The sequence below is a fragment of the Pinus tabuliformis genome, chromosome 8 (assembly GCF_031772625.1).
Source record: "Pinus tabuliformis cultivar Carrire ecotype Pingquan chromosome 8, CPIR1, whole genome shotgun sequence".
NCBI classification, from domain to species: domain Eukaryota; kingdom Viridiplantae; phylum Streptophyta; class Pinopsida; order Pinales; family Pinaceae; genus Pinus; species Pinus tabuliformis.
This window is the reverse complement of record NC_142294.1, coordinates 299,948,909-299,958,707: the sequence shown is the minus strand read 5'-3', so window position 1 is coordinate 299,958,707 and position 9,799 is coordinate 299,948,909.

Below are 9,799 nucleotides of genomic sequence, written 5' to 3'. Positions count from 1 at the left end.
TCACCTTCAACCATTAGATTTAAGAGACCTTGACATCATTGGCCTCATTATCTGATCTCCTCTCTCTCTCTCTTTCTCTATCTGTTGACGTGTTCTTGAGTTTGCCAAACTCACCTAAGGTTTTGTATCATCGTACCTTTGTCACAGTTTTATACATTTGTTATGATGTTATAATTTTTTAGGTTTCATTCTTTACTTTTATTTTAGACATTTCTAAGAGTTTCTCTTACGCTCCCACATTGTATTAATATCAATTATTGACCTATTTTTATGGTCATTCATCAGACATTAATATAAATATCTTCTCTTATAAGCTAATAATTCTTCTCTCTTGCGCATTTTCCATTAGCCTTGTTTTATGTGTAATAAATTTGAAATCTACATTACATATCTTAATAAAACCAGATTTGTAATTCTATTGAAACTCCTTTGCTTTATCTATCCTCATTCAAGACTTAGTATTTAGTGATTGCCCCTTTGAGTTGGAAAGAAATCAACCAAAAGAGTGGGAAAGAGTTATCATGGTGACAATGGATAACCTCTTGAAGTTGTCCTTAGGTTTTGACCTTGTGGATTAAGATTTTGACACATTGAATGAGGGTTTGAGTGGTAACACATACCATATTGCTGCCAATTAACAATCAAGTCCAAGGACGCTAGAATATACTAAGAAGAAAATTGTGACTAATATAGAATGAAACACTAAAATTGAAAATATTGAAGAGAATCTCAATGAAAACTAGTTGCAAAATAGGATTATGGAGAATTCAAGATTAAAATGAAGTAGAATGAGGATGAGTTAAAGAAAAATATCAAACAAGTCAAGGACATTAAAACAATCTGAAATCTTGAACAAGGCAATGAGAAATTAAAATCATCCATACTTCAAATACATATATTTCTTGACAACACAGGAATACAACCCAACCAAAATGTTACCCAATTCACCCAAAACTGCCTCCCATTCCTCCAAATGCTACCAGATAGCAACTCTAACCCATCAAGTACATTCAATTGTTAAGGATGAAGATCCAATTGTTAAGATTTCATAGAAATGAAAAATAGAGCATGGAATGGATAAATAAGGTAGAAGAATATTTCAACATACATAACATTCAAAATGAAGGAGAGAATTGAAATATCATCCATGCACTTTGATGGCTCGACATAACACTGGTACATGTGGTGGAAGTCCTTGGTTCCATACATCTCATTCAATTGGTGCATGTTTAAAGATTAATTCTATAAAATATTCCAAGGCATACAAAAACGTGTTTACAAAACTTACCAAGTTACAACAAAAAATAGATGTTGATGAACACATGCACACATGGGATACAGGGCAAAACTTGAAACATGAGTGCTTAGGTTACCACAAGATAAATTATTCCAATCTTATGCATTCAAATTAAAGCTTCATATAAGGAAAAAATTAGAGATGAACAATATTAAAACCATTAAGAAAACCAGATGTAAGGAAAAAATGGTGGAATTGAAATTAAGTAGCTCATACCAAATCTATGATAATTTAAGTCAAAACCCCTCCAAGACTATGAACATCAAGATATTTTCCACCACATCAACTAGAAGGAATTAAACAAAGTCTAAAAGCTCAAAGATAAAAGGAAGGTAAATATATGAAATGCAAAGAGAAATGGGATTTGAAAACATAAATGGAAGAAATAAGATAATTCAAAAAAAAACTCAATTAGGAGGTAGAGAGAAAGATGAGTTAGAGACTGGAATTGAAGATACAAATGGGAATTGTTTCCCTTAAGGAAACTCCCCTAAAGACATGCATACTTTTTGATTTGATGTTGTTTGTACCTGTTTCTACATCCCATCAACCACATTCCTTTGTTCATAAATCTTCATGGATTCAATGGTATATCATTCATGGTGCCTGATTATCTCAAGATCAATTGTGCTAAATGGTGCTATATGATATCTCAAGCCACAATTGGCATGATTTCACTATGGCTTCACTTACCTAGAAGTGATGCTTAATTTTTGAGTTGTTTGTGAAGTGTACTTGGCATTAGATGGTAACTTTATCACATATAATTAAGCAAAGATGTTACCTTCTTAATAAATCAAACCATTAAGTTTGGGGGTTTTCGCAATGCATTATATTAGATATCATTTTTTTGGATTCAACTGCATTAAGTAAATCATTCATCTATAACCATTTCCATGAGAGGTAGTCGTAATTGACTAATTTCTCATGATTTTTGAATAGTTCACTTAGCACTCATTGCATCGGGTGATGCTCACAGGGGTGAATAAGTGGGATTGAAACTAGTGAAATAAATGACATAGCATCAATCATCACTTCCAAGGCTTGCTCCCGATAACCAGGACTTCCCGGGAGGTCACCCATCCCAGATCGCCTCTGGGTCAAGCACGCTTAACTGTGGAGTTTTCCCCAAAATCAAACCATGTCAGGACATAATTTCCTTTGGATATGTGTGTTTTAACCTAAGTAATTAGGTACAACTAGGAATTCAAGGTGGATAACATAGTCATATCCCTTTCATACTTAACATTTTTCATTAAACAATTATATTATTCTCCCATCCATAAATGTAAACATTTCCCTAACTTATGTTTGGATCACCAAAGATCATTCAGAAAAGGGTCATGAAGAAAAATTAAGAAAATGAATGCAAGTCTCAAATCAAATCAAGCCAAAGAAAAGGCTAAAGAGGTGAAGAGAAAAATAAAGTAAAGAAAGTAAAATAATTCACTATGCTTCCCCCCCTTTTAAGTGCTGAGAGTAGAATGCTTATTTAGACAAAAAGGGGACCTAGAAAAAATTACATAAAATGAAAAGAGAAACTAAAAGAAAGGTGAACTGTCTGTAGACCAAAGTAGTAAAGGATCCCTGTTGCAGGGATTTGCAAATAAATGAAGACTCCTAGCCATAGTTTAATCGAGTAGTTGGACCATAATAAATTGTCAACATCATACATGAGTTTGGACATTAATTTATATGTGACCCTTGTATCCTCTTTCATAAGTTAGCCATCCTTTACCTACTCTAACTAAGATGACTTACGAAATTCTTTATCTTTGTGAAAATTCCTTGAAATGCAACAATTGGAAATATTTCTTTTAACTCATAAATTAATTATGCAGTTTATTTTGTTAAAGACAAAATAACGAAATATTCACACTACAATTTCTTCACCAAATAAAATTTTTCAGCGAAAAAAAATAAATAAATAAATAAAAATAAAAAAATAGGAATTAAGAAATACTAGCACACACACAAAAATTTTGACACCATTATTTTTGGACAAAAGTCCTCGGAAAAACCCAATGCGGGAAAAGCGGTGCAATAGTGAAGGTTTTTATTATTATGCAACAGCAGAAATTATGAGAACAATAAAATGACGCCAAATTGGCGCTTCTGTCTGAGAGAAATACTGGAAAAAATATATGAGGGAATTTACCCCCATATCCAAGCAATACCTGCAATTGACTCCTTTGAAAGGCTAGTCGTCCAACCTCTGCACAGACCCTTCTGTGCTGCCTCTACGCAAGTATCACACGTGTGGTTGACAAACCCTCTCTCAACGAGTCATCCTACCTATCTTTGTTGTTGGAAGTGACTCTCTGACACTTTGGAAAACTTTCTTGGCCTTTGGATGTTGAATCGAGCTTCCCCATATCTAAATCGAACTGCTCAAATTGAGGCTCCGCGCAACCCCTGCGGAGCCTCCTGGAGAATAATTTCAGCCTCCTCTTCTGACTTTTCCAGAAATGGAAACTCCTCTAGAAATATACTATGTTTCCCTTATGCCACCTGCTACTCGATCACTGGCTCAATCTCACTGTTGGATCACCTTCTAGTAGGCAATCGAACTACCTTGATCACTAAGTATCCGCATTAGTGTGTCCTCCATTTACCCATCAACCTCCTCTTATAATCTCCACTTGGGACTCCAACAGCTAAGATTAAAACTTAATCGATGATTGAGATCATATCTAAGTCATTTGTGTGAGTTTCTAGAGTATTCTCGCCTTTTTCAATTAATTACTATTAATTAATCGATTTCCCTAAGTTAGACTAGGAATTTTTTAATTATTAATCAATTAATTTAATTGATCCATCTCTATGTGGAATTTCCAGAAATTATTTTTGGATTTTGGAGAAATCCTGTGTTTTAGCCTCTCCACAAAGTTTTGAGACTAGAAAACCATCTGATGCTAGAAAAATTAACACTCCCTCTTAGCGAGGAAGGTGTTCTCTCTAGTGCTACACTATTGCTACACCACCCTATCTCTACATCATCATCCTATACACGCTACTTGTGTCTGACAACTATAGTTGTCCACCAATATCCATCAACATTGTGCTAAACTTGATTCATCTGCCACTAATTGTAGTTGAACCATGATGCATCTATGTTGCTGCTGACACTACTATGTACAATTGTAATGTTGCCAACTATGTTGTTGCACTGCAAATGATCTCAAGTTGCATTTATGTTGTTGTTGACACTGCACTGTACATCCTGTAATGCTACCAACTCTGCATTTTCACAGCAACCCAATTGAAGTCCCTTTCATTGTTGCTACTGCTACTGTAACTAAGAAGCTTCCAAAATACTAAATCAATTCTATCTTTGTATTGTAATTGTCTCCTGAGTCTTTGATTTCTACTAGCCTCTCCATTGTCCATTGGGAAATTTGTGTTGTTGTTGTTGAATATCCACTGACCCTCCTGTTATGCTATCAACATTTCTCTATGCTCCTCAGCATCTGACTACAACTAGTCTACAACTATCACTCTGGAATCTGACCGTGTCAATTGACATTAATCCTCCTGCTACTGAAAAATGTGGGCCCCTATAACAAGGGTAATGATCCATGTAGAACCACCATCTAATGCTCACCTCAATGGACCTTGCCCAAATCTTTGCGCAACTCTAAGACTAAAGCTCCATATCGCCCCACCTCACTCCTAGAGGTATAGTTGTGTACATAGCATAATATTCCTCCAACCAGGAGGACAACTTGTTTATCTTTGTGGATGTTGTTGCCTAATCCTGCGTCTCCTTCTTGTTCTTCTTCCTCTAAGGACACTGAGTATTGTAGTGGCCAAACTTTCCACACCTAAAGCACTTGATCTTAGATAGATCCTTTTTCTTGTTCTTATCTCCTTGTGTGCCTTGTCCCTGAATGGGACCTTTTGCTTTCCCCTTTGATGCAAGGGCCACATTGTCTTACTCATTCACACCTTTCGATCCCTTGTTGTTGTTGTCATTGATGGAGCTCTTAACTAGAGATCACCGTATCTCCTCCTATTACAGGTCTGACCACATCTGGTCCCATCTTGGTAATGTATCTTGTCCCAATTTTCCTTGGACGAAGATTTCCCATTCCTCGAAGACATTGTTCAGGGCGAAACACATAAGATCTATATTTGGAGGTGCCTCTGCTACAACTGCAAGCTCATCTCGGATATCCTAAAGTCTAGTGAGAAAGGGATTAATGCCTTCACCCTTCTACATTCAAATATTTCTCAGTTTTTCTTTCAATAACATATTTCACTACTCGGAAGGATTCCGATATAGGCCTAAGAGAGCATCCCACATCTCTTTAGTTGTATTCTTAGTAGATATATGTGAGATTATATGATCTCAGACTCCATCTAGGATCATTTGCTTCACCTTAACCCTTTATTTCCTGAATTCTTTCAGCTTATTTGGATCGGTAGGTTCTGTCACAATGTTTTTTTCATAGGATTTCAGGTCATGCTCATCTGTCATGAAGGACATCCCAGCCTTCCAGATGATATAGTTGGAAGCTCCCTCCAACCTATCCTATTTTCTAAGCCCATATTTGGCCATCTCTGCAAAAAATCGATTTGTAATGGAAATCTCCCTCTTTCTCCTACTTGGCTGCTAGCTCTGTTATTCACACTCCCTTATGGAGTGAGAATATATGCCTGTTGCAACTAGAAATATTGGATTTTTGAACTAAATACCCTCTCAGAGAAATTCCTTCTATGTGCGCACTTTCTTTTCCACCTGATATTGAATTTTCTCTAGAAAACTGCTGCAAACCCTCTGTGCCCAAAAAACAAATTTTTCTTTGTGAAAAATACTAAGTTGTTTCTCCCTCTTCTTGCTAGAATTGCTACCCCAGACAAATCAAACATTCCTTCCTTCTAGCACTGGAAAAATCAAACCCTGTCGAAAAATTTGCACTGCTTGGCTAGGCACTGCGCAGCGCTTGAAAATTTCATCATGTTGCTCCCTCTAAGTAGAAAAATTTTTCCTCTTCCAACTCTGAGCCTCCTTTCTGTCAAATATGCTCTAATACCATGTGAAAATTCCTTGAAACACAACAAATGGAAATATTTATTCTAACTCATAAATTAGTTATGCAGTTTATTTTGTTAACGACAAAATAATGAAATATTCACATTACAAATTCGTCACCAAATAAAATACTTTGGAAGTAAAAATAGGAGTTGAGAAAAATCCCAATGCGGGAAAATCGGTGCAACAGTGAGGGTTTTATTATTATGCAGCAACATAAATTTCGAGTACAATAAAATGACGCCAAACTGGAATTTTCTATCTGAGAGAAATAATGGCAAAAATATCTGAGGGAATTTACCCTCGTATCCAAGCAATCTCGGTAATCGACTCCCTCTCAAAGGCTAACCGTCCAACCTCTGTGCATACCCTTTTGCGTTGCCTCTGCACAGGTCTCACACATGTGGTTGAAAAACCCTCTCTCAACAAGTCAGCTTGTTTGTCTCTACTACTGGAAGTGACTCTTCATTTCCCTTGAAAACTTTCCTGGCTTATGGATTTTGAATCAAGTTTCCCACAACTAAATCGAACTGCTCAAATTGAGGCTCTGCACAGAACCTATGCAACCTCCTGGAGAATAATTTCGGCCTCCTCTTCTAACTCTTCCGAAACTGGAAACTCCTCCAGAAATCTACTATGTTTCCCCTTTGCCACCTTATACTTGATCACTAGCTCTATCTACCTGTTGGATCACCTGCCACTGGGAAATCGAACTTCCTTTATCCCTGAGTATCTACAATGGTGTTTCCCCCATCTACCCATCGACCTCCTCTTATTATCTCCAGTTGGGACTCCAATGGCGAAGATTAAAACTTAATCTATGGATAATATCATCTCTAAGTCGATTTTTGTGATTTTCTAGAGAATTCTCACCTTTCTCAATTAATTACTATTAATTAATCAATTTTCCTAAGTTAGACTTAGGCATTTTTTAATTATCAATAAATTAGTTTAACTGAGCCATCTAAAGGGGGAATTTCCATAAATGATTTATGGGTTTTGGATAACTCCTGTGTTTTAGCCTCTCCACAAAGTTTTGAGACTAGAACACCATCTGATGCTACAAAAACTAACAATATTCTAGTCTATAGACACTTGTAATAGACATAAGGTTGTCCTCCATGATTTATTTCGCCTAATTTAGTAATATTGGCTTAATTTATTTGTGCTAGATTATTCTATCTATGTTGGTGCCTAACAATTTATCAATGCTTAATGTGTCATTACAACTTTGGGACTACGTTGTAAAGAACATGGTTCATATATGCAGCGGAATATTTAGAATATCTGTGATATAAAAATGTCCATCATAAGACACGTAATATTTTTATATAAGAATGTTTGATGTACAAAAGATATGAAATATGATGTTACAAATGAGGACCCTGATTATATACTAGGCAAGGCGCCCCTCCACGAATATTCATGTGTGTATATATATATATATATATATATATATATATATATATATATATATATATATATACATATATTCATAACATTGCCTTCCTCTTCAAAAAAGTTGTGTCCTCAATGCTTATTGTTGATAAGGCATGTCATTTGTTTCTTTCTCTTGTAATCTATTCACAATTTTCAAAATTCTTTGAGTTGTCGTCTTCGATGATATAATCCTTTGACTGATAAACAAAATTGTTGAATTGAGAAGGATTTGACAATCCTAAATCAATATTTTGTGGGATCTTAGGTTTACTGGATACTTTGAATGAATTTTTATCATAAGACTGAATTGTGCTAACATTAGTAGTCTTCATAACATAAGTCTATTGTTTCCTTTCTCTATGATGCTGACACATTGACTGATTAAGGTGTTTGCTTTTATGATGAGGATGTCGATAAGGATTTCTTGTGACCTAGTTTTCCTTCATCATGTTTTTGGCATTTTCATGATTTACTTCAGGTGTTTTTGAGTTGGTTACCAAATCTTCACTTGGAATTTTCATAGTCTAAACTACAATATATGAGTATGCTTTGGCTTCATTCGAGTTTGGATTTGTCTGAACTATGAGGTTAATGGGATTTGTATTTGTTCCTTTTTCTTAACCTTGAATTTCCACATTTGAATATTTCAAATCTTCCTTTTCAATAAATTGTTGTACCTTGTTTTCTAATGACTTCTTATCCTTCTTAAGTTTCTTAATTTACACCACAAATTCTCATCGTGATCCTTGAGGTGAGAAACTTCGTTGTTTTTGTTTTTGATAATCTTGTAAACTTCCTTATACACATTTTTCATTGACTTTTACTTTCTTGAAGGATTACTTTTGAGGTATCTATTATGTCTTCTGGTGTTACTGAATTTGATTTCAACGTAAAGGTCTGGTAACATTATTTTTTTTTCTTGTAGGAAAATGTTAGAAACTTTTTCTTCGTATTTAAAATGAATGACCCTAGTGATTCCAAATAGGGTGAACACAAAATTATGTCACCTTGATTGCCCCATATGGATTGAACAAAGAATTGTGATATAAATTGCGGCAATGAACCTGCAAAATTTTTCCCTAACTCAATTTTGGAGCCTACATGAGTCGTTCCAAGCTACCTAGTGTTGTCACATTGTTTGATTTTCCATTCTTATGTTTTTTCCAAGTTTCACATCCTCCTAAGTCAATGTTTTTAGTTAATGTTTTCTAAGTGTCGTTACCTAACCTTTACAAACACTTGTCTTATCTTGTCCAAGGATAGAAGTCATAGCTTTTCTTGACTTAGAAACTAGCCTTATTCAACACACAAAGAAAACGAAAGCAAGAAAATCACTTTTAAAACAAAAGTGCACTTCAAAATGACGAAGAGTTGCTCTCTTGTTGAGTGCACTCCTTCAGGATGAACAAATGCGCCCTAGTGGATTGCACTCCTTCATGCTCAGCCAGTGCACCCTTCTTGAGCACATTCCTTTGGTACAAAGACATGCGCCCTTTCAAGACTGATGCATGTGCTTTCTTGTTGCATGTGGGTGCACTCCTAGAAAATAGGAGTCCACTTCACTTCCCTTAACTAACTTTTTCACTCGTCGTCAAGTGGCGAGCATGCATGGAACGAATTTACATGTAATCTCTTTATAATCAACCTAGTTAATCATTCTCATCTAGGTTGGGCGCACATATTTGGATCAAGAAGCTCTTTGTCGATCTTCATTCCAAGTAAGTATTACATGTCAATTCTATTAGTTTCCTTTGATGTTTTTGTTTTCGATCTTATTTTCCTTGATGGTGTTTCACTTATTTTCAGTTTATTTACTAGAATTTTAGTTTGTGCTTTCTTCTGCAAGTGTCAAATTATTGTCGCAGGTTCTGAATCTGCATATTCTTTAACTCTTCATATTAAAGTCATGATTGTGGCGGAATCTATAAAAACTTGTAGATATTTTCTCTCAGCATTTCTATCACTCTATCTTTCTGTTGAACTTGTCCTTGAGCCATTCCGAGATAGAGTGCACTTCAGGAAGCAAA